The sequence below is a fragment of the Phyllostomus discolor genome, chromosome 5, assembly GCF_004126475.2.
Source record: "Phyllostomus discolor isolate MPI-MPIP mPhyDis1 chromosome 5, mPhyDis1.pri.v3, whole genome shotgun sequence".
In the NCBI taxonomy this organism is placed as follows: Eukaryota; Metazoa; Chordata; class Mammalia; order Chiroptera; family Phyllostomidae; genus Phyllostomus; species Phyllostomus discolor.
Window position 1 is genome coordinate 5329426 of NC_040907.2, and position 24931 is coordinate 5354356.

The 24931-nt window shown below is 58.4% G+C and overlaps 1 protein-coding gene across 4 annotated transcripts in view; it reads left to right on the plus strand.

Moving 5' to 3' along the window:
* The first annotated feature begins 1133 nt into the window (after positions 1–1133).
* Positions 1134–24931, plus strand: part of PIK3CD (phosphatidylinositol-4,5-bisphosphate 3-kinase catalytic subunit delta) — a 46573-nt gene continuing 22775 nt past the window's right edge. For 3 of the 4 annotated variants that reach the window (XM_028513139.2, XM_028513141.2, XM_036025273.1), the window contains exons 1-2: positions 1134–1235; positions 21961–22081. The gene's annotated coding sequence lies outside the window, so the exon portion shown is untranslated. Of the gene's footprint in view, positions 1236–20089; positions 20253–21960; positions 22082–24931 lie in introns of those variants that run through there. The other variant, XM_036025272.1, reaches the window with a different exon arrangement.

The window sequence follows — 24931 nt, forward strand, 5'->3', positions numbered from 1 at the left end:
ACGGTCACGGTGGGGAGTCACGCACGCCCCAGGCCTACAACTCCTTTGCTAAAAGACTCCTCTGTGTCCTAGGCAAGCTCTGTGCATTCAGGTTCAGTCGTGCCTTTGGAAACCGGATCTTCGTTTTGCTTTCTCTCGCCTTCCCCTGGTCCCCCTTTCGGTCCCCGCCTTGACTCCAAAGGCATCAAAGAGTCCCCGAGGCTGGCGTTCCGCTGGGCATCTGAGGTCTTGCTCCTGGCGCCTGTCTTCCGTTTGGCTCGAATAAATGGATGATTTTTAAGGCTTTATGGATTCCTTTTTAGAGGGAGGGGAAAGGAGGGAGAAAGAGAGGGAGAGACACATCGACGCCAAAGAGAAACATCGATTGGCTGCCTCTCGAAGGTGCCCGGATGACAGGGACTGAACCCGGAACCCAGGCATGTGCCCGGAACCCAGGCATGTGCCCTGACCAGGAATTGAACCGGCGACACTTCGATCTGCCGGACGATGGCCAACCCACTGAGCCACACTGGGTTTGCTTTCAAAACTTCTCTACAGGGGACCTTTCTTACATCGACAGACTGATCCATTAACCAGCTCACCCGCCCCGCCCCCATATTCCAGAGTGATTTGAAGTCACTATTACAATCTTGAGGGGTGCTGGCCCCCACCCCCACCCTCGCTGCTCACCAAAGCTTAGAGGCCGCTGCTTCCCCGCGCCCCCCAGGGCTGCGTTGGGTGGACTTGGAACCTTCACCCTGCTCCTGGCCTCGGCCTCGATGACCCTTCCTCACCCCCACTTACCCCCTACTCTGCTCTCCTCTGGCCGCTGTGGAAGTTCCTGGGGTGTGCAAACCCAGAGTGCCTGGGGGGGCTGGAATGGGCTCTATGACCTCTATTTGGTTGTTTTCCTTCATATATATTTATATTTATATGAAGAAAAACTTGTTTTGAAGACGGGCAAGGTGCAGCTTCCAGAGGCACATGGGGTGACACCCTCCAGATGAAGTCGGGGTGGGGTGGGGGGGGAGTGGGGAGGGCAGGGGAGCAGACGAGGCAGCAGGAGGACCTGTTGTTTTTCCTGTTGCAAGTAAAAAGGAAACAAAGTGGGAAGTGGAGTTTGCGGGCTGTCAGCGGGCGGGGCGCCCCCATCACGCCCCGCCTCCCTCCCTCGAGGCTCACTCGCGCCCGGCGCCCTTAGCTCCAGGCGGCCGCTGGGCCGAGCCACCCCAGCGCTGTCAGCCGCACCAGGACCGGTAAGCGCTCGCCTCTGGCTGTGTCTGGGGAGGTGGGGGAGAGGACCGGGGCCAAGGGCTTCAGGGAGCCTGGTGGAGCAGTGGGGCCAGCTCGCAGGGTCTCCCCGAACGCACAGCTGGTGGTGCGCCCTGCCCAGTACGCATCTCCGCGCCTAGCAAGCCGGGCAAGGGGCGCCCCGCCAGAGGGCTGCTGGGACCTGGGCGGGAGCTGAATTAGGGGCCCCGGGGCCGCCCCGGGTGCGCTCTCCTAGAGGGGTGCACACAGCTCCCCGGCTGGGCGGCAGAGTCCCAGCTCCGCTTCCAGCGGTGGGGCGGCCTCGCGTGCACCCTCCGAGGCGCGGGAGGTGGGGAGCGCTCGGGCCAGCTGGCCAAGTGCCCGCCCTAGGCGGGCTGCGTTCTCCCGAGCGGCGCCGACTCGCGGGCTCCCGCGGAGGCGCGGGGAGAGGGGCACGCACTCTATCCAGGCGCCCTGACCCTGCACGCCCTCCCCGGCGTGCGGGGACCCGGGCTGGCCAGATGGAGCTGTGCCGGGCGCTCGCTCCGGGCTCGTGGACGTGTGGCCCGGTCCGTCTCCAGCCCGCCCCGCCCGGCCCCGCCGCGTGTTTACTGCAGCGGCGCCGAAATCAGCCCCCAGATCTGCGGCGGATCCCGGGTTACGGCGGCAAAACCGCCTCCAGCTTTGCATTTCCGGACTCTCTTTCTTCTTCTTCTTTTTAATACTCTTACCCGTAATTCAGCCTGAATGAGGCTTCAAAAAATCGCGTTTCCTGTTTTTATTTAGGCTTCCTCCTCTGCGCGTCCTTATTTTGAAATCCTGGCGAGGGGAGCAGGGAAGCCGTTCGCGGCGACCAGGATGGGGGGCACGGTGTCCAGGCTGCGCTCTGCCCTGGTGGGGAGAGGGGGATCCCGAGGGCCGAGAAGGGGCTGCCGGGAGGCCTCGAAGGGCGCGCTCCCTCAAGTGGAAGAGGGTCAGGTCGGGGTTTCCCAGGTCGGGGGTGGGGGACGCCCTGGGGCGGCCCACGTGCCAGGTCCGGGCGCGGCTCCCTTGGGATCTGCCCGGTTTGCGGAGGGAGCGCTTGCGACCCCTGGGGCGACTGGGCAGCTCTCACTTGGCGCAGGTGCCCCTCGGAGGGGCGCCGAAGGGGCTGGAACCTCCCCACCCGGCCGAGGGGGGCTTCTTCACCCGGGCCTCTGCAGAGAAGCCCCCCCTCGGGCGCCACCCTCAGAAACGCTCTGCACCGTCGCGCGTGTATGTGGGGCGGGTGTTTCTTTCTGGGCGCGCGGGGAGCCCTCGCTCTGCTCCAAAGGGACCTTCAAACCGAGAATCCAACCCCTGTTGGACTCCCGGAGGAGCCGGACACCCCTGGAGTGCCTGACAGCGCCCTGGGGTTCTGTCAAGTGAGTGATGCCAGAGGGAGTTTTCCCCCCTCCCCCCGCGGAGTGCATCCTTTTTTTTCCACGAGTGTTCCCGGCGAACCAAGGGATGAGTGGTGTGGTCTCGAGTTTCCGGGGGTCTTGGGCTCAGACAAGTTAACTCGCTCGCTCACACAGTTTGCAAGTAGCTCTCCAGCATCCCAGCCGGTTCAGATGCCAAAGCGGTTCCCGGCTGGAGGTGCAGCCGGCGCGGATCAGAAGGATGCTCTCCGGGCGGTGGGGGGGGGGGGGGGCTCGCTGGGAACGCACCCCTCTCGCCAACCGCCAGGTTTGATGGCCGTGATTAAGTGGCGGGGGGGCGGGGGTGGAGGAGCCTCTGATGGACCCAGCTGGCACCAAACAGGGGAGTCAGAACTAGAGTTTCCTCTTCCGCCCTCTCTAGGGCAGAAGCTGCAGAGCCCGTGGCACCTCCGAGCGCTGCTGCGGTTTGATTCCTCCACTTCAGGATTCCGGCCGTCCAGGCTGGGTGGGCGGGGAGGGGGGCGGGCACAGCCTGGAGCCTCCGCGCGTCGCTGCCCGTTGGGAGCTTTCACGGGCTTCTCCGAGTAGCGCGGGGTGCTGCGGCGTGCGGGGCTGAGTGCTCCTAGAACCGAGCTGACCGTTGCCTGCAGCGGAGACAAGCTCCTTCCGAGCCCCGCTCGACCCATGCCTCCTCGGCCGGTGTTCAGAGACGGCACCGGCCTCTCTGAGAATACAGACGTTTCTGGAATTAGGGCGAGTGGCCCAGCGGTGCTCCTGCGCGCGCCGACGCCCCCTTGCAGTGGGACCAGCTGCCTTCTTCCTGCGGCCCCGGTCCAGGTGCATGAAGCCTGCGGGCGCCTTCCTTTCTCGCGCTTTACTGGGTGTAGCGAGTGTTTACCGAGGTCTCCCTGGGAGCCCGGGGCTGTGCTGAGAGACCCGGCGGGCTCCTACTCCTGGGGGGGCTGGAGGGGGCGGTGGTTGGCGGGGAGCATGGGGCGGGGAGCTTGCAGGGCACACAGTCCACACGGAATCGGAGGCCAGCCGCAGACCCACTGGCTTCTGCGCCCGGCGGCCCAGCACAGTTGCGGAGAGGGAGTTTTTTGGCGGGTGTAAATGGGGGGCGGGGGGGGGGGTGAGGGGTCAGTTCCTGCTTCACCTTGTTTTTCTTCAATTGCACAGTTAAAGGGAGAAGTGAATGTGCAACTTATGAAGCAATTCCCCTTTGGCCGGCTGATTTTTCAAAACCATTTTTGTTTAGAGAGCAGTCCCCCCCCTCCCTGAGGCCAGCTGCTCCTGCGGGGCCTGACGCTGGGGCTTGGGGCCCCTCCAAATGCTCCCTTCCTTAGCGCGGCTCTCTCGGCCCCTCCCCGGGGGTCAGAGGCGATCCTTGCACTGCTTCCGGGGCACACGCCCTGTCCATGTGCCCCTCTCTGCCCCGGGACTGAGGGACTTTTGGGGGGCTGAGCTCCCGCGGGTCAGCAGCAGGAGCCTGCCCACCTCGTCCCGGAGACAAACATTCTCGTCTTTCGGTGACAAAGGTTGCAAGACTCCTTCTCCTCTCCTGGCAGTGAGCCGTTCAAACGGAATTTTCTTGACTCTGGTTGGTGGAAATCCCCCGCAATCATATCAAAAATGCTGCCAGTTTCAAGATGGAAAAAAAAAATTAAAACCCGGGAACCTCCCTCCTCACTCTTTCCTTGCAGACAAACACTGTTTTTCTGCGGTTTGTCCTGAACTACAGCCGCTCTCCCCGTCCCCCCCTCCAGAGCCTCTCTGTGACTGTCCCCCACAGCAGTGCTGGCTGCCGGTGTGTGAGAACCACCCCCCCCGGCCCCCCCCCCGGAGGGAGTGGTAAGCTCACCCTTCAGAGGAGGTCAGGGCTGCTTCCAGAAACCGGTGCTTTCCAAAGCGGCCTACTCTCGGAGCCCCGAGGGAGAGTGACTGGAGGGATGGGTGTGGCGTTTGTAAAATGCCATTTCTGTCCGCTTCTGTGTCTCTCTCCTGGGAGGGGAAACTGCCTTCCACTCAGAAGGAGTGCCAGGAGGGAGACGCTGGGGGGGCGGGGGAGGCGGGGTGCAGCCGCAGAAGGAGAGAAGGCAGGCCGCCCGGCCCGGGATTTTCCACCCCGGAGTCCTGGAGGGCCGCTGTGCTCCTTCCCTGCGGCCGGCCGCTGCGATGAATTACCCCGCATCTCGTGTGGCTTAAAACGGCAGAAACATCTCCCCTCCTGGTTCTGGAGGCCAGAAGTTCAAAGCCAAGGTGTGAGCAGGCCCTGCTCCCTCCAGCGGCCTGGGGCAGGATCCTTCCTGGCCCCTCGGGGTTCTGGGGGCTGCGGGGGCCCCTGGGCCTGAGGCAGCACGTGCCTAGTCCCGGCCGCCGCCCTCATGTCCCCGTGTCTGTCCTCTTCCGTCTGTCGTGAGGGCACCTGTCATGGGGGTGGGCCCCGCCGGGTAGTCCAGGATGAACTCCTCTCGAGACCCTTAACCCCACTCCATCTGCAAAGACCCTCTTCCCACAGAATTACGTTTTCAAGTGCAGTTCACAGGTTGGGGCGGGGGTCGAGACGTGGATGTATCTTTTCGGGATACGGACAAGACAAGACCTCGCCCCTTCCAGTACTTTCTGGGGAAGCCGTTGTGCACAGTCACGTCTGCAGGGAACCGAACGCTCCCGGCCTCTGGTCCTGGGGCCACCGTTTCCCCTGGGGACCTTTCGCAAGGATGTCCCCAGCGGTCTCTGCTGTCCTCTCCCTGTCCTCAATCCTGCTTCCCTTTCTCCCACGTTGCCCGTGAGTCGGCCACCACCTTAGCAGTCAGCTGGGTTAACAGCAGCCTCCCCACCCCCAGGGTCCCCATAACAGACAAGGACATTTCTGTCCCCCAGCACTCCCCCCACCCCAACTTCACCTGCAGAGCTGAACCTTCCCTGCCCCTGGTCTCCCTTCCTATTTCCCCTCCCTTCCCACCCTCCCCCTCCTTCTCTTCAAGGCCAGCCTCTTCTGGACTCGGGGTCCTTCCTTGCCAGGCACCCCCCTCTCCCCAGCCCCTCCCACTTCAGGGTGTCCTTGTTGAGCAGGGCCCGGGAGAGGGGAGAGGCGGGTGCAGGGCCCAGTGCTGCTGCTGTGTCCCCTGCCCTCCTCCGGGGGCCGCAGTGGTGAGACGGGGCTGCTGGTGCTGCTGGTGCTGGGGAGGGTTTGGGAGCTCATAGGACGAGGGGGATGAGGGCGTGGGGGTGTGCAATGGGGGGTTCTCCTTAGCTTTCTTGGGGGGCAGGGCTGCTTTCTTGCCTAGCCCCCCTCCCTAGGGAGGGGGCATCGATTTTTTTTTTTTTTTGCTTTGATGTGAAATCTGGGAGAAGCGCTTTCTTATCCATCAGGAAGCAAGATTGAAGCCCACACTGTTACTCACACTGCAAAAAGTCGAAAAGTCGTTTGCAGGGGTGGGGGTGGGGCAGGGGGTACCGAGTGGCGACCCAGGGATTGTCACTCGGGAGACAAAGGAGTGTCGTGGAGGCAGCCAGACTGGGCCTTAATCTCGGCCACTTGTTACCTGCTCGTGACCTGCGGCACCTCGCTCACCGGAGCGAGCTTCAGAATCCCCGGTGGTGCCCTCCGAGCAGCCAGCGGTGCCCACTGTCAGGCCCCAGCCTCCTGGGTTGTCCTGTGGGAGGAGCCAGCGTCCGTGGAGGGCACTCTGAGGTCGTGGGGGGCCCACCAGTGATGCTTTGTTACCCCACCATCCTGACATAGCCACTGCCAATTTGGGCATCTTTCCCAGTGTTCCTGCATCTTTAATTTCCATGGAACTGGTAGGCAGGTGCTTTCTTACCTTAAATGTTATGTTCCACCTGCGATAAAATATACATAACCACATTTCCCACTGGTCAGGATTGTACCTGCGGTATTTAGTACCTTCACGCTGTTGTGCGGCCGCCTCTGCCTCTAAAACGTCCCATCTCCGGAACCTCCCGTCTCCGGAGTGTTATCATCTTCATCAGCGAGTGCCCCTCGGGCTCTCCACCCCCACCCTGTCCCCTCTCCCCTCGGCCCCAGCCCCCGGCAGCCCCCGCTGTACTTCCACCTCCATGAATTTGACTGCTCTTGGTGACCACATCAGTGGAATCCCACAGTATTTGTCCTTTAGTGAATTCTTTTTTAAAAAATTCTTTATTTATTTTTAAAAGATTTTATTTATTTATTTTTAGAGAGGGAAGGGAGGGAGAGAGAGAGAGAGAAACATCAATGTGCGGTTGCTGGGGGCTGTGGCCTGTAACCCAGGCATGTACCATGACTGGGAATCGAACCTGCAATGCCTTGCTTCGTAGCCCGCGCTCAATCCACTGAGCTACGCCAGCCAGGGCTAAAATGTGAATCCTTTATTTTGCTTCATATGATGTCCTCTGGTTTCATCCGTGCTGTAGCGCGGGTTACACTTCCCTTGCTTTGTAAACCTGAAAAACACTCCACTGTCCACACGGACCACTTTTTGCTCACTCATTCCCAGGTCCGTGGGCACCCGCGTTGCTTCCCCATTCTGGCTCTCCTGAGTGATGTGCTGTGCACGCAGGTGTGCAAACGCCGTTCTCTTCCCTGCTTTGAGTTCTGTTGTGTGTACCTGGGAGAGGGATTGCTGGATCATGTGGTAATTCTATGTGTAATTTTCTGAGGAGCGAGGCATATGCTTTTGTCATTTATTTTTAAAGTATACCGGGTCTGGCAGAAGTAACATCTGCTTGAGTGTGGTTGGTAAGGTAATAACAATATGGGTGGGACAACTTAGAGTTTTCATTTGAGCATTTTTCCTAAAATGCCATATGATGTGCTTGAGTGTGATGTTGATATGTTACAGAATTATACGCTTGTGATTTTGTAATAAAAGATCGCGTAATTTAAAAAAAGGCATTGTGAGCCCTGGCTCGCGTAGCTCAGTGGATTGAGTGCAGGCTGCGAACCAAAGCATCACAGGTTCGATTCCCAGTCAGGGCACATGCCTGGGTTGCAGGCCATGGCCCCCAGCAACCGCACATTGATGTCTCTCTCTCTCTCTCTCTCTCTCCCCCCTCTCTCCCTCCCTTCCTTCTCTAAAAATAAATAAATAAAATCTTTAAAAAAAGGCGTTGTTTGTGCGGGACCCTGTAGCTGACATGCAACGTTACATGAGTTCAGGTGTACGCTGTAGTGATGACACATTTCCACACCTTACGAAGTGACCCGCCAATCAGTCTGGTGCCCGTGTAGTGTTTCTGGCCGTGTCCCCTGTGCTGCACCGGACATCGCCACGACTGTCTATACAACTGGCCGTCGGTACCTGTTAGTCCCCTTCATGGAATTTGCTTTTTTCCGTAACGTTGGCTCCTTAACATTTTCCACGTTGCTTCATAAACTAGCCATCTTTCTGGAGGCAGTGTAAGTGTCCTAAAGCAGGTCCCCCTTGCTTTCTCAAGCACCCCACTCCCATTAGGGGACATTAGTTTGTGTCCATGCTTAGAGGCACACACACACACACACACACACACACACACACACAATCACTCTCAAATACTGTCAGTGCTGTTTCCAGGCATTTGACTTTTTTCACAGTCAAAACTGACTGCGCCGAAGGCAGCGAACGTATTTCTAGCTCTGAGAGCTCGGCGGTCTTCCAAGAAAGATCGGACCGATTTATCTTGTACAACAGTTTCACGACACTTTTTTTTCCAGCATTGAATAATATTGAGAAACATGTTTTACTAATGGGTCTAAAAGGTGGTCGTGTTTTTTTTTTAAAGACTTTATTTTTAGAGAGAGGGGAAGGAAGGGACACAGCGAGGGAGAGGAACACAGATGTGAGAGAGAAACATCGATTCTCGTGCACCCCCAGTGGGGACCTGGCCAGAAACCCAGGCATGTGCCCTGACTGGGAACCGAACCGGCGACCTTTCGGTTCTCAGGCTGGAGCTCAGGCCACTGAGCCACACTGGGCGGGGCTAAAAAGTAGTCATCTTAAATGTGTCTCTTTGATTGCTAACAACAAGGTTAAATAGTGTCGCTAGCTGTAGGGCTAGAAGGAGGTTTGCAGCACTGACACCCTTGAACTTTGGAACTGGATGGATGCAGAGTCACCCTGTAGCCTCCTCACTTCCCAGCTGTGTGACCTGGAGTGGAATTCTCACCTTCTCTGACCCTTGGGTTCCTCTTCTACAAAATGAAGCTCATGGAGCCATTCCTAAGGTTGTCCTAAGAATTAAATGGAGTAAACTAGATGATGGCCATCGCCTAGTTGATACTTAGTAAATATTAGCTGTTACTGTTCATACCATCACTTACTCTAACAAGTCCGCCTTCACCCTCACGATCCGTCCTGTTTGAACAAGGAGAGATGTTTCACACGTCAGCAGCAGGGGTTTAGGGTAAGCACAGGGGTCGACTCTCCTGCTCTAGGGTAGCCGATCCTAGAAGGAGGGGGTGGAATGGACCACGCCCCCGGCTGTGTGCCTGGATCTCGGCCCAGTCTCCCTGGGATGCGCCAATGAACGGACGCTGGGTGATGCTTCTCTGAGGGGCGAAAAGGGGCTGTGACGGGCTGTGGGGACTCACTCGCGAGGTCCTCAGGACCCTGTCCCCCAGGGGTCTTGCAGTCTCTGTCACATGGGAATGGAACATAAAGCCTTGCTAATGGTTGAGTCCGGAGTTCGTCTCGGTGACTCTTCCTCTGCCAGTGACACCCAGGTGCCCCTCCATGCCGTTTGGGGGCTGAGGCCGGCTTTCACGGGCAGGACCCGGGCTTTGGCATCAACTCTTTCTCTTCACATCCATATTTCTTCTTCTTTTAATGTTCTTCTTTAAGTGTATTGGTTTTAGAAAGAGAGAGGGAAGGAGAGGGGGGAGAGAGAGACAGAGACATCGATTTGCTCTTCCGCTTATTTATGTGTGCGTTGGTTGTTTCTCGTGTGGGCCCAGGCTGGGGATGGAACCCGCAACCCTGCCGTATCAGACGATGCTCTAACCAACTGAGCCCCCCGGCCAGGGCCCACACCCGTATTTCGCCCACTTATCTGCTGACTGTGTTGTGTAATTGTGAACGCCTGGCATGGGCACGCATGTCTGGGAAGAAGCATGGCGGACTCGTGTTAGCCAGCAGGGGCCTGGCATCGTGGCGGCCCGAGGAGTAGCCTGCTGGCCCCAAGGTCAGCATGCTGAGACCCCCGGTTGGGATGCTTTGAAGAGGGCATGGGGAGGACGATGCACCCTTGATTCTGCTGGCTAGAGGTCGGGTAAGATGTAGGAGTCACAGAGCCGGGGCCAGAGGCGGGCCCGACTTAGGACTGCACCGCACGGCCCGGGCTCCGACAGTGAGCGCGGCAGGGCCCAAGGCGGGCGCCCATCCAGCGTCTCCGCCTGCGGCCCCATCGGCAGCCGCACTGATGCTCGGGAGCTCTGCTCTCAGCCGGCTCGGAAGTGCCGCCTTCGTTAATCTAGCTTGCTCTTTTTTGTTTAATGATGATGATGGTAATAATAATAACAACAACAACAGACACTTTGTAGCATTCACTGTGTGCTAGGCAATGTTTGGGTACTTTGGAAATACAGATTTATCCAACAGTCCTGGCCAGACAGCTCAGTTGGTTAAAGCATTGTCCCAATATTACCAAGGTTTTGGGTTCGATCCCCGGTCAGGACACATATGAGAAGCAACCAATGAATACATAAATGAGTGGGACAACACATCCATATTTCTCTCTCTCTCAAATCGATAAATAAAAATTTTTTAAAAAAATTTTAAAGATTGATTTATTTATTTTTAGAGAGAGGAGAAGGGAGGGAGACAGAGAGGGAGAGAAACATCCATGTGTGGTTGCCTCTCACGTGGGCCCCCACTGGGGACCTGGCCTGCAACCCAGGCATGTGCCCTGACCGGGAATTGAACCAGCAACCCTTATGTTTCACAGCCCATGCTCAATCCACTGAGCTACATTAGCTCAGTGACTAAGGGCTAAAAATTAAAAAAAATATATTATTCAACATTATGTAATAAGTGTTATTGCAATCACCGTTTTACAGGAGAGGGAACTGAGGCTCAGTAACTTACGGGGTGTGACCCAGCAGGCAAGTGGCAGAGGCTGCTTCTGACCACTGTCCCGTGCTGTCGTCCCCACTCCTGGCCCCTTGCTTCCCAGGAGGAAGCATGGCATCGGGGCCAGGGGACGGCGAGCCCAGGCAGGAGGAGCGGCCAGTCAGTTGGCTTCCCAGCTCCGTTCCCACCGGGGGCCTCTGTCCCAGGTCACCTTCCCTGTTCTCCCTGGTCCTTCCTCCCTGGTTGCAGCCGGCTTCCTGGGCGCGGTCCCCCTGCAGCCAGCGAGAGGGACCGGGAGGAAGCAGCCCTGTCCCCAGCACGGCCGCAGTCCGAGCCGAGTGGTGCCCACGAGGGCCCTCTGGCCAGAGAAAGCAGGGCCTGGCCCCGGAAGTCTCAATCGCCTCCTTGCACAACTCTCAGAACTTTCACAGGAAACCGACTGAGGGCTCTCCAGCTGGTGGGTGACACAGTCGGGGCAGGAGGACTCGGGGGTCTGCTGGAACCTGGCCCCTGCGCCCTGGCCCCGGGAGAGGTGGTTGGCACAGTGTGGGGGGGCGGGGGCAGGGCTCTGGAGCTGCCTCGGGTTCCACTCAGCTTCCCCCTGACTGGCCGTGCAGCTGGAAGCTCCGTGGGCCCCACGTTCCCCTCCGTAAACGGAAGGCCTGCCTGCTCCAGGGCGTGCCGTGCTGACCCAGTGGAAAAGGGACATGAGGCGCCTAAATGGTGCCGGCCTGCAGCAGGTGCTCAGGGGCTGGGCAGTGGGAGGACGTGGGGCGGCGGCACCTGCCGAGGACGGACCAGACGGACCAGACAGGGGGCGAGGGAGCGCTGTCCAGAGGATGCTGTCGGCCCAGTGCCCAGAGGGCGTCGGCTCATCTCGGTTTCACGAGGGAAGGAGAGGGGGTGGGTGTGTAAGCGAGGCCCGGCTGGGCACCTGGGTGGGCAGCCCACTGCAGAGCAGACCCCGAGTAGCCTGCCAAGGAGCTAAGACCTTGGGACGGGCCCCCACTCCGTGGCCACCGGGAGTGTGTGTGTGTGTGTGTGTGTGTGTGTGTGGGTCCGTCTCCTAGGACTGGACCCTTACCCTGTGGAGTATGACGTCAGCTCTAGGTAGAGAGTGCCAACACTGAGTTGCATTCTTGGGTTTCCCACTGGTGCCTGAGAATTGTATGTTGTTGGTGGGGAAGTCCCCCCCGACCCCGGGTTAGAATCAGGCCCGGGGCCCCCATTTATCCGCCTACCCTAGAACCCCACCACCCGGTGGCTCCTAAGTTTATTCAGATTTCAAGTCCTAATGAAGAGCCGCTGAAAATCGGGGCCCCTCTCCCCAGGAAGTGTCCTGGCTGTGAGGGCACTCTCACAAGTAATTCCACTGGGTTCCCAGGTGTCCCCTGGGTTCACCCCAGACTGTAAGGGTGCACCAGAGGGCTGTGGGGGTCCCACCGCCGGCTTCTCTGCCCTGAGACTCCGACTCCTAAACCAGCCTCAAAGGCAGGAGAGGGCCGCAAGATTCCGACCTGCGGGGGCCTCGGAAGACACGCTCGCCCCACGCACGCCTTGTTCAAAGTTCGCTTTGAAGCAGTTTCTGTTTTCGGTCCTCCCCGCCTCCTAAGTACCACGTTCAAGTTTACTCTGGGCCATTTAAACCCGTTGCTTGGTCCTAACGCACGGCCCCTTTCGCGGTGCATTTAGCAAGGACTGTCCTGCCTGCATCCTTTGGGAGAGTGGCAGCCTGTGGTTTTGTGGCGCCCCCCTCCCCCACTTCTGCGGGAAGGGCCTGGGCGTGGGCCGATGGCAAGCCCACCCGTGAGTGATGGTGTACGTCATGGGCGGGTGGAGTTATCTGGGAAGGCAGAGCCGTGGCCGGGCTCCACAGGTTGGGCCCCAGGCGCCTTGAGACCAGGCAGGGCCTCCCGAAGGATAAATGTGCAAAACCCCTTTTGCCCGTGAGCCAGGCCGGTCCCGAGCACCCTACACCCGATACCTGGTGCCCTTAGGCCTTGGCGCTGAGGTGTGACTGCCAGGAGGGGTTCCGTGATCTGACGTAGTTTCCCCACAGAAGGTAGCCCTTGGGATAGCTGGTGCCCAGGCAAATCGGTTGGAAGGGATGACCCTTGCCCTGGCCGGGTGGCTCAGTGGGTTGGAGCATTGCCCTATACACCAAAGGGTTGTGGGTTTGATTCCTGGTCAGGGCACATACCTAGGCTGCGGGTTTGACCCCATCAAGGGGTATATGGGAGACCACCGATCAATGTCTCTCTCTCTCTCTGTCTCCCCTCTCCTCTCTAAAATCAATACGCATATCCTTGGGTGAGGATTAAACAATGGGGGCTGAGCCTTGGGCTGAGGCTTCCCTGGTCCCACCTGCCCCCACTCTGTAACGAAGGCCGTTAGCGTGTAATTACACCCTGCCTTGCGCTGGGTGCCACCAGATGCGCCCCCTCTGGTGGGATCATCTTTACAGACGGTTCCTCCAGGTAGCTGTGAATTCTCTTTGCATTTCTACCCAATTTAAAGAGCCAGTTCTCGGAGTTCCTTTCATTATGTTGTCAAGAACAGGCCCAGGACCCATCCCAGCGGACTTGACCCTTCCCGCCTCGGGGCACTGGGTCACACTTTCCAACCGAAGGTGCCAGAGACCCTCCCTTTCCTGGGTGGTCCGTGAGGCTGTCCAAAGGGGCAGGCTCGCGTCCTGATACAATGGTCGTGGACCACTCATTGAAAACCGAGCCTCGTGCCCTAAAGCCCTGTTGTGAGACGCAGCTTTGGGTGGTGGTGGACAGTGGGTCTCATCTCTGTTTCTGCCACTGACTATGTCGCTTTGGGGGCGTCATGGGCCTCAGTTTCCTTGTGGAGATGGTGATCATAACCCCCCAGGGAGCCGTTTTGAGGATTTTACACGATTTTGCAAAGTTCCAGGCATTTATTGCTGCTTTAAAAGCCACATCAGACTCCGAGGTGCGGAGCCACACTGCTTTGATCCGCTCACAGGTCCCCGGGGCCAGGAGCTGAGGCAGCGCTTGGTAGGGCAGCAGGCTGTCCCCGGTCAGCCGGCAAGATTCTCGAAGGGCTGCCAGTAATTTGAAGAGTTGGAGGGCTGGCATCGTCTAGAGATTTCTTTGTTTGAGTCTAGCTGCCTGGGTGGGGATGGCTCAGAGGTCGGGCTCAGATGGGACTGTCCACCTGGGTGCCGACACCCTGACTCTCTTTCTGGCTGGGGCTTCGGCATGGAGGGGCGGCCCCAGGTGGTCACAGTTCCTTTTTTTTTAAGATTTTATTTATTTATTTTTAGAGAGGGAAAGGAGGGAGAGAGAGAAAAACATCAATGTGCGGTTGCTGGGGGCCGTGGCCTGCAACTCAGGCATATGCCCTGGCTGGGAATCGAACCTGCGATGCTTTGGTTCGCAGCCTGCGCTCAATCCACTGAGCTACGCCAGCCAGGGCCACAGTTCCTCCCTGATGGGCAGAGCTGGGAGGGCTCCGTTCCGAAGGCGGCGGAAGCTGCATGGCCTTTTATGACCTAATTTCTCAAGACACTCAGCACCACTCCTGCTGTTCTCTCTCTCTCTCTCAAAGAAGTCTCAAGTCCACCAGATTTAAGGGGAGGGACATAAATGGCATCTCTCCGTGGCCCAAATGTTGAAGAATCGGTTGCCATGCTTTAGAACGTGCTCAGTAGTGTGACGTGTTTAACGTGACGACTGATCTCCATGCAGTCCGGGCCAGAAGCGTCAGCGGCTGCCCCCTCCACGGCCGCTGTGCGGTCATTGGCTGGTTCCAGGATCTCTCAGGGGCCGACACTTAGCGCCCGGACACTGAGGGCGCTTTGTCCCCCTGGGCAACCCCAGCGAGCCCCCGAACCGCCCTGACTAAATGATCTTTAAGGATCAGCTCTGCGCGTAGGCTGAGTTTAATACCGCCGGATTCGTTCTTCTCGCCTGCTTCCACCTTGGCCCCAACTCGGAAAGAGTTCCTGGCCCTTAGTTCCATTGTCTGGCCCTCCGTGGCTTCTCACACACACCGGGAGGTTTCACAAGGAGGTTCTAGAAGATCCGTTTCGTGAGTTTCCAGGGGGGATCTTTCAGGAGCAGTGCCCGGTTGTTCCGGGCGCCCCATTTCTCCCCTTACTCTAACTTTCTCCCAGTAAGTAGTCACAGTAGATCATTTCCCCAAACAGAAGAATGTCTGTCCTTCTATGAAAGATACAAAGAGGTCTAAGCCACGGCGCCCTCCCATGAGGGTCTCACACCAGAACGGAAACCTAAGGCTCCTGGGGGGCAGCGGCAGGACCCGCATATAGCTAGGGGCCTGCCCCACTGCCTCTCCCCGCACTGCCCGGCCGGAGGACTGGCCCCTCCCTCTCTCTCTCTCTCTCTCTCTCTCTCAGCAGCCCTGCTCTGCAGTGATCCGAACCCGGCTCTGTCTGACCCCAAGGCTCCCGACCCAGCCTTCCCTGGGACGGCGCCCACAGCCGGGGAGGCTTTGAGGTTGACACTTAGCATCGTAACAGAAGCATCGTTGTTTTTTTTTCTCTGCCCCCTCCCAGGTTACAAATTCCAGAAACTTCCACTGAGGCAGACTTTGGGTCTAAGCTAGGGGAATTGGTGGAAGGAAGGACGGAAGGAAGGAAGGAAAAGGAAAAGGAAAAGAAAGGAAAGGAAAGAGAGTGAGCTCCGGATTCCAATTACCATTGCTTTTTAACCACAGATGAGCCACTTTTTGAGTTGACCGGGGGTGGGAGTCTCAGGGCTCATGAGCACGTATAAAGGCAGCAGGGAAACGGGCCAGGCACTCCCGTCCTTGGGCTGCCTGTCCTTGAGCCTGAGAGTGAAAAGACCCAGGCGGACTGTGCGTCCGACTACGGAAACTGTCTCTGCTCTTTGAGGGAGATTATTCCCCAGAGTCCTCTTGTTTTTCCAAATAGAATTAACAGCAAACATGTAACCATTGTTTTTTACGTTATTTTTTCTTCCTATAGCTTTCCTAGTCTAGTCCCCACTCAGTGTCTTATCTGACCACACCCAAAAACGCTGTAGGGGTGGAATAATAATTTTCCCTCTCCCTCTAGGTGCTTGGTTGAAACCCTCCTATAATAAAAAGACAGCCCTGGCTGGTGTAGCTCAGTGGATTGAGCTCGGGCTGTGAACCAAAGTGTCGCAGGTTCGATTCCCAGTCAGGGTACATACCTGGGTTGCAGGCCATGACCCCCAGCAACCGCACATTGATGTTTCTCTCTCTCTCTCTATCTCCCTCCCTTCCCTCTCTAGAAAATAAATAAATAAAATCTTTAAAAAAATAAAAAGACAGCGTAGCGGGAGCAAAAAAAGAGTTTAATTACGTACGAAAGTAGGGGAGCCCCACAAAGATGAGACTCAAAGACATGACCGGAGCAGGAAGCATCTGTACTTTGTAGGCAGAGAGACGATACATGCGCGAAGGGTCGGTGAGACCAGAGGACCTGAGGCGGGGTGGGAAAGTGGAAGTAACGCCATTTGCTCACCCAGCGACTCGGCCCTGGATTTCCTGTTTCTGGTGCGAAGGATGGATGGCACCCTCCTGGTATGGGGAGGGCACCTCCACCTGGGACGTTCGTCTCCTGCTGTCAGGGGGACAAAGGAGGCTCGGAGGTCCTTCTTGCCCTGGCTGTTTCCCAACTACTTTTCATTCAAAACAATACGCCACCATGCCATCTTTTGGGGGTGACATATTCTGACCCCCTACAGTGCTGAGTGCCAGGTTTGAATAGAAAGAGCCGACCAACCCCCGGACGGCTGGTGGGTGGGTTATCGGTGGGCAGCTGGGAGGCACTGACATGTCGTCCCAGTGAGTACCTGGAAGGGTCAGGAGAGGGGAGCGTGGCTGCTGGGGAAAGTGACTGCCCTCTTTCTTGTTGAACGTAGCCCGGGCTCTCAGGGGTGGGGGCAGGCTCAGCTGGCTTCCTGCCTCACGCTGGGGGACTTGAGAAAGGATCTGTCCCATTGGGCAGGAGCATGTCCCATGTGTGTGTGGGGGGAGGGTGAGAATTTTAATATTTCTATTTACTCTGACTTTCTCACGGCAGAGAAACGAATTTGCACAGTAAACAACAGTAGTTCCCCCTCCAGCTTATCCACGGTTTCAATTACCCACGGTCAACCTCCGTCTGAAAAATTTTAAATGGAAAGTTCTAGAAATCAACAACTCATAAGTTTGCAGTGGCACGCCCTTTTGAGCAGCATGATGAAATCTCACCCGCCCCGGGATGTGAATTCTCCCTTTGCCCACTGCATCCACTCTGGGTCTAGGTGCTTTCCCCGTAAACATGGTTGCCACAAGCATTTTTGCCGCAAGCTTGTTCACCGTGTAACCAGTTTTGGCCGTAAGACAATTTTGCCATGAGATAAGATAAAATAAAGATAAACTGCCTGGCAGTTGGTATTTTTGTGCTCGGTTTCATTTCTCCATCGATGAATCAATCAACCACTGTAAAAAAAGATAAAATAACTGGTTGACAGTTCAGTTTTTTGTTTGTTTATTCAGTTTCATTTCTCCATTGACGAAGTTCTCAGCTACTCCCATTTCTATATTATATGTCAACCCTCCGCCAGCCCACATCATGGGCTGTACCCTTGTCCAGTGAGTGACAAGAGGTGGTGATGGTCCCAACGAGCATTTCTTCCAGATCGTGTGGATTCCCCCCAATAGCTGGTTTCTTATTTTGCATTTTTATTCATTGGTTTATTTTTAGAGCTTGGGGAGAGGAGGGAGAAAGAGAGGGAGAGAAACATCCATCTCCTACGTGCCCCTTCCAGGGACTGAACCCACAACCCAGGCATGTGCCTTGCCCAGGAATCGAACCGGTGACCTTGCGCTTTGCGGGGCCGACGCCCACCCGGGCCACACCTGTCAGGGCAGGAGATTTTTTTCTCTTCTGTCTCTACCACTGACTAGCTGTGTGACGTTAGGTCGCTGGATCTTTTTGTGTCTGTTTCTCGTGTGTGATCAGTTCACTTCATTCTCTCCCTGCAACGGATGTGATGTCTTTCTGGAACTGTCGGTGCAGTTCCAGTACACCGCTGCAGCAGGATGGCTTTTTGTGACCTTTGTCATTCCAAAGAATCTTAGGTTTTTCTCTGGGCCCCAGAGGAACCGGAACCTGAGAGCCCCGATTGGACCCCACGCCAGGTCGCTGGGTCCCATTGCCGATGAGGTCCTTGTCTTGGAGCTCAGCTTCCCTGCAGAGGCCTGCTGGAGAGAAAGGGAAGGCCAAGGGACTGGGCCACTAGGGAGAAGGGCACGTGTGGCCAGGATGGGGGAAGTGGACCCACGGAAGCCTGTCTGCTCCTTGAGAAATCTTGTTGGTGTCCTGCTACTGTAGGTCATTACCCTTTCCTGGCTGTTAGAGATGCCCCGCCTCTCCCAGCCAGGGCGCAGTCAGAGAATTCGCAGCTTCTCTCCGCCCATCCAAAGTCCAGCTGGGAATCCCAGCCGCTTGTTTCTCCTCCTGAGAAACCCCCCACCCTGCCCGTCAAGGGCGGCCCAGCAGGCGGCCCGGGCATTACTCCACCCCACTGAGTCAGGGGACCCTGGCTGCCCATGGATTGTCTTCTGCTGCACCAGTCCCTTCCCCAGGCTGGGGACAGGAGGAGTGAAGGGGAGGCCGGGGAAGCCTACAGGCTGAGCCCTGGGTTGGACCATCGGCCTCTGTGTCTCACTGCGCTGTCCCCACCTCCCGGCCCAGGCCCCGCCTTCTCCGGAGGCCACAGCCCCGCCCCACTGTGTGGGTGGGTGAGGTTCAGCCTGTGGATGTGCTCGAGTGGGTGTGTGGTCTTGGTGAATGTGACATTATGTGTGTCAGTTTACATAAGTGTGTGTGTGTGGGGGGTTGTGTCTTTGTGAAAGTGTGCATCTGTTTGTCTTTGGTCTCTGTGGCTGAGTGCATGTGAGGAGTACGTGACTGTGTCGCCGTGGCAGTTTACACAATGGTGCCTATGTGTGAACTTCCATGCGAGTGTTTTTCAGTGTGCGCCTGGCCTCTGGGGAGGAGATACGTCCGGGGGTTGCTTCCTCCCGCCCTGATACCCCCCTTTTACTTCTCATGATGCCCGGGCTGCTGGGACCCCGGCCCTAAGGGTTCCTGGGTACTGGGGGTGCGGGATCCCCCATGACCCAGCCACCTGGCCTTCTTCGCGCATGCTTCTGGCTGAGTTTTGCTCCTTGCCCTCCCTGCTAGGCTCTGGGCGACGCTGGGGCCGGAGGAGGCCCGGGGGGGGGGGGGCTCCGAAGGGCGGGTCTCCCCTTGGGTGCCTCACCTGGACACCTGAGCACCGCGGAGCTACACAGGGTAATTGGACCTCCCACTACTTTCTTCCACCCACATCTGCTCTGCCCGAAGGGACCCTGCTGGGGTGACTCTGAATCTCACGCTCCCCCTCCCTCCTCTCGCTCTCCACTGTGGCACGGGTTTCCATCCAGGGCTGTAACCCGAAAGCCCCTTTTGAGGGGACGCGGGACGCTGCGGGCAGGACTCCTGCGGGGTCCGGTCCAAACCGAAGCAGTTCCCACCCTCTGCCGCTAGGGGGCGGCGCGCTGGTCCGCCGGCGGGCGCGTCGGCGCGTCTGCGTGTCTGCGTGTGCGCGAGGCTCGGTGCCCGGCCGCGGAGCCTCGGTTTCCTCGCGTACAGCGCCCCCAGGGAGCCCGCGCCCGCGGCGCAGTGTGCGGCCCCGGTGGCCGCGGCGACGCCGGCGCCCATGCAGCGGGACCGCGTTAGCGCTGGGCGGCGGGCCAGCTCGCGCGCCGCTCACTGGGATGGAAAGATGCGTTAGTGCAAGTCCCGGGGAAACCTGTTTGTTTCCTGCACCCGACTCGTCAGGGGAACCCCGAGGGAGAGGAAGGCCTGGAGGCCGGGAGGCGGGCAGCCCGCCCCCTGGAGCTGAGCCCAGAGCCCGGGGGGGGCCGGCCGCTCGCGTGACCCCGGCTCTGGACCAGTGACAGGGTGCAGGGCCCCGCCCTTTCTGGCGATTCCCTGGGAACCCGGGAGCGGAAGCGGCTTGGCAGGCGACCAGTCCTCGCTCCTTCTGCGAACGACACCTTATACCCTCCGGCTGCGAGGCGGGAGGGCCGCAGAGGGCAGCGTGCGCACGCCGCCCGGGGTCCGGCGGCGGCGCGGAGGCGCGGGGATCCGGCCCCGCAGGCCCGGCAGGTGCAGCCGGGGTCCGGAGGGACTGGCCTCCGCGGCCGCTCCGTGCCCGGCTGCGGCCGGCGCGCCTGCGCTTCGCCTGGCTGGGGCGGTGAGAATTTGGCGACGGTGCCCGCGCGCGCGGCGGCAGGTCCTGGCCCCGCCCGGGCCCCGGGGACGCCCCGCCCCCTGGCGCCGCCCGCGCCCGCTGATGTCCGGGCCCCGCCCCGGGCCGCGCCCCTCCGCCGAAGCCCCGCTAGCCGGCTCCGCTCCGCGGGCCTGCCCTCAGGCCCCCGCGGGCTCTGCGCCGCCACCGGGAGACTCGCGTCCTCCCGCCGTTCCGGGACCCGCCCGCCGTGTCCCTGGGCAACCGTCTCCAGGGAGACCGGGCCCCGCCCCCGGCAGCGACACCCGGTACGGAGCCCACCTGTGTGCGCGCCTGCGGGGTCTCAGTGCCCCCCGCCCCGCCGCACGCCCCGCCCCTCCCAGGCGCGGGGCTTTGTCCGCCTGGGGCGGCCAGGGGTCCAGGGGCGTGGGCGCTGGGGAGGCGGGCGCGTTCCCGGGGCCGACCGGGCTCGGCCGGGGAGGCCAGGGCAGGGGCCGCGCTCCGGTGTGGGCTGCTTCACGCGCTGCTCCTCCCTCAGGCTCCCTTGCATCCCTTCCCTGCCCCCGGGAGGGCCGGGAATCGGGGTGTCCCGCTGTCGCCCTTGATGGGATGAGCAGGGCCCTGAGCCGTTCCGGGCAAGCTGTTTACTTGTCAGGGACCCAGCAGTTGCTACGCGCGTCCTCCCCTCCCCCTGCCCCCGATTCGGGACGGAGCATCCTGCTCTCGGTCCATGCCCAGCGTTGCCTCCCAAGCTTTGCCCTTGAACCCGAAGGGCTAGAGGGCGGCAGACCCAGGTGCTGAGGTCCCGGCAAGCGTGAGAGCCAGAGCAGAAGACCCACCTTGGCCGCCCTCTTGTGAATTCAGTCCCGGCTCCGTACTTCCTGACCTGAATTCCTGAGGACGCCTTTCTTCCTCGCCTTCTCCAACTCTTCCCTCTCTCACTCCATCATGCCTTCTGCCTTCTTTGTCTTCCTCGACTTGAAAGTGCTTTCTCCACGATCGAGACTCATTTCCCTGTGACTGAGCTGCTGTGTGGTTTTTGTGTGTGTGTGTGTGTTTTGTTTTGTTTTTTGGTCTCTTGTTAATTCCATTGATCATCAATGGAAGTTCTTCCTCAGCTCTTGGCGCTGACCTCTTGTGTCTCTGGTGGCAGTGCCTTGGGAAGTCCTTGCCATCGTCCCCTGGATGCGGAGTGAAGGGACCGTCCCCGCCCCCCCCCCCCCTTCCTGGGCTCCTGCAGCAGGGTCCCTGGGGATAAATCCTTCCAGGAGCGGACTGACAGCAGGAAGAGTTTCAGCTTGTCCTTGGGAACTGTATCCTTAGAATGGATACCTTCTTCAGTGGCTTCCTAGCACTGGACTTTCTGTCTCCTGGAGAAACCCGTGTTTAGGTGTCCTGCTTCTCAGGGCCCCTCCCCAGCCACGCCCCGTGGGCTCCGGGCAAGAGACTCCCTGTGGTGCAGGTGGCTGTGCCCAGGGTCCCGGCTTAGGAGCAGGGGCTGCTCCTACCTCCTCTTATTTCCAGGAGTGGCCCACAGATGCCCTCAGTGGGCTGCCCCTCCCCACGCTACCTTTTCATTTCCGGGAGCTGGGATGGGTCTTCCTTTATGATGCAGCTGGGGTCTTGAATGGGGGTCCTCAAGTTCAGGAACCTGCTTTTGGCAGCCATTGAATGGAACTCAAGCCCGGGCTTGGCTCCAATCACTTACTTTGCTTTCAAAAAAACAAACAAAAAAACCCCAACAAACATCTCAAAAAATGATCTGAGTCATCCGCGTGCATATACGTTCCTGCCCCGGGGCCTGGAGGCGCCCCTGTGGTCTGCTTCAGTGCCACCAAAGGGAGCCGGGCTGCCTTGCCACAGAGGGCGAACCGGGCCCATCTGGCAGAATGTGATTGGTTTGCAAAAAGGGAGCCTGGGCGAAAGGGTTGCTTTTATGCTAGAGTTCTGTAGGAGAATGCACGGAAGGTTTCTGAGACTCTTTTCTTTCTTTCTTTCTTTCTTTCTTTTTTCCAGACAGATAAGGAGCTCTCAGAGTCAAGCAAGGGCGGAATGACGCTCGCTGATTCCAAAGCATCTTTCATCTGCCAGGTGGAGGGGCCCTTGCTGCTGGTCTTTCTTGGACCGTTCCAGAGAGGTAGGCTGGGCGAAGGAGACCAGGGGGGTGCCGGGAGGAGAAGAGATGTCGCTTTGTAGATAGGCTGAAATCCGAAGGTAGATTCGCCTGCCCTCCCTGACCATTCGGCCAGAGGGGGGCCTCTCCGTAGGACTGGAGCCGGAAGGAAGACACTGACCCAGATTTGGGCTGGGAGCCTGGGAGCGGGAAGTGAACTAGACCTCAGCCAGCTTCCCACAGGAGGGGTGCGCTGCTCGGGAAGGGAAGGGAAGGGCCGGCTGTGCTCCGGGGAGCCCTGGAGCCCATTCTGAAGCTGCAACGTCTGGCGTTTCCCTTGCTCTGGTTGTGGTGGAGCCGGGCGGGCCTGGTTGGGGAGAGAAAAAGTAAAACATTCTCCTGGAGGAAGTGGGTTGGATTTTTGATAACTCGGCATCCCTGCTTCTCAAGGAGCCCTCACTGGGGACGCTCTGTTTCTCTGGAGATTTGGCAGGCCCTGTATCAGTAAGAGAATGTTCCTTGGAGCTTCTGGAACATTAGCCTGGGAGATGAATGCAATCCCTTTCATTGTGCAAATGAAGAAACTGAGGCCAGATACTGACACTGGCTGGCCATCGGCTCAGCTCCCCTCTCCAGCCTGTGGTAGCACCCGGGTCTGTACCTGGCTAAGCCCCCCGGGTCCTTGGGCCAGCGGCCCCCTTCGCAAGCTCTGTGGGCACACGGCCCACTTCCTCCTTACCTGGACCCTTGAACAGCCACCGTCATTTCAGGATGGAAAGGGGTTGGGGTGATAGCTCGGGGTCATCCTGGGAGGCCTCCCCCAACCCCGTCAACCCTGTTTTCTCTAGATCTTCATTGGTATTTCCCAGACTTTTTTGTTATGTGTGGATCTCTTCTAAAAGATCAAAATAGTCAGCAGAATGCTGACCCCTAGAGCAGGTGAGGGCAGACAGCCGTCGTGGCACACGCAGAGGCACCTGCATGCACTCCGTGCCCCCACCCCTCTCCCAGTCCCGCCACCCTCTGGGGGCCTCGGGTGCTTTCTCAGGAGCCCGGGCCCTGGAGCCGCAGAGGCCAGACGGTGGCTCGTGCTGGCCTGTTGTGGTGATTAGAGTTTCTTCTACACACTTGTTTGCACCGTCCTGATTCTTGGTTCAGGAGATGTCTGTTCATGATCATTTTAACCCTCGTATGGTTTTATTTGTAAAAATCCCTAGTCACTGTTAAAATTTGCAAAACTCGAAAAGCAATTGCAAGCGTCACTCTCCTTTAATTCCACCCCCCCCCCGCCCCCGCTGTTGTTTCCTTGTGGGAATAGTGGGAGTACCCTCCCCACCCCCCACCAGAGAGTCTTCTGTGTGTATCGCCTTTGGACCCCTGATTTTTATTTATTGTTAGAGATGATTACAGACTTCCATGTCAACAGAACTGGTTGAGTGACATGTTTGTTTCTGCCCTGTTTCAAAAGCCCAGTAACATGAGAGGAAAGGGATCAATCCTTAAGAAAACGGGAAGGATGAGAGGGGAGGAGGGGTATGAGCAAGAAACGCTGAAACGTAGAAAACAGGTGGGGGAGAGAGAAGCCCAGCAGGGCACCGAGGGTCCCTCGCGGTGGGCAAAGCAAGCTGATGTGTCCACAGGACCGCCCCCCACCCAGGCACAAGAACTAGGGGCTACCGAGGGTCTTGGCGACGCTGGGGTAGAGGGTGGCGGGAAGACTGGTCGGAAGAGTATGTTAGAGCGACAGACCCTTCCCGAGTCCTCGGAGCTAGGGGCCTCCCGGCTGCACTCCAGCAGGGGACGCTGGGTTTCCCACAGGCGCCTTGGACCAGAGCCGCCCAGGGCCAGCCCGGGGCAGGGGATGCTGGGAGGAGGCACTAGACTGAGGACAGGGGAACTCCATGCTAGCTGGCACACCGAGCAGAGGCACCCTTTCCTGCGGGGTGGGGGGAGGGGGAGCAGAACGTGGTAGCCTGACTTAGGACCCCCACCCTCCAGGCTGGGCCTTGAACTTCTTTCTGAGAAAATTGACCTCATGAGAAAAATGACCCCCGGATGCTCACCTTGATTGAGGGGGTACCCTGTGGAAAAGCTACATTGCTACTTTGTCACTTCACAATGACACCTGTTAGCAGCAAGCCCTACCTGTGCCCAGACAGCGCTGAGTGCCCGGCGTGTCAGTCTGCGTGGGCAGCGGCAGGTCAGCACACGGGGATGGGGGCCTCGCCTCCACCGGGAGCGACAGAGACCCAAACAGCAGAAAAAAGGGGCCAGAAGTCATCAATGTGGCTTTGAAAAAGAAATATTCATAAAACAGGAATACACTCTTAGATCTAAAACTATGATGTTAATAGCAAAAAATTTCAAGAGGAGAGAGCCGGAAGATTGAAAAACGAATCTCTAGAAAAGATAAGAAAATTAGAGAATCGCTTTGGGAGGCCCGATATCCATCTCACAGGAGCTCAAGAAGAAGTGGGGAAAGACGTGGAGGAGGGGAAGTTGGCGAAGAAACTGCAGGAGAAAACCCCGGAACAGAAGGAGTCCCCCCCACAGGAAGCGCCTCTGAGTACGCACTCGGTGCAGTGAACAGTGAAAGAAACACCACGTACGAGAAGGAGATGTACTGCGGGACATCATCGTGCACTCGCCACCCTCCAGAGATAGAGAAAAGTTACAAAGAGCCAGCAGAGGGGCCGCGTGTAGGAGGTCAGAGATCAGAGAACAGGACGCACCGGACCCCGAGAGAGCAGCGCCCGGGGCCGCGGGACAGCCCAGCCTCCCTCCAGTCTCCACGGGAACTCAGTCCCCAGCTCAGCATGCTGTACTGGTCACTCCAGCAAAAGCGTAGAATAAAGATATTTTTTTTATTTTTAG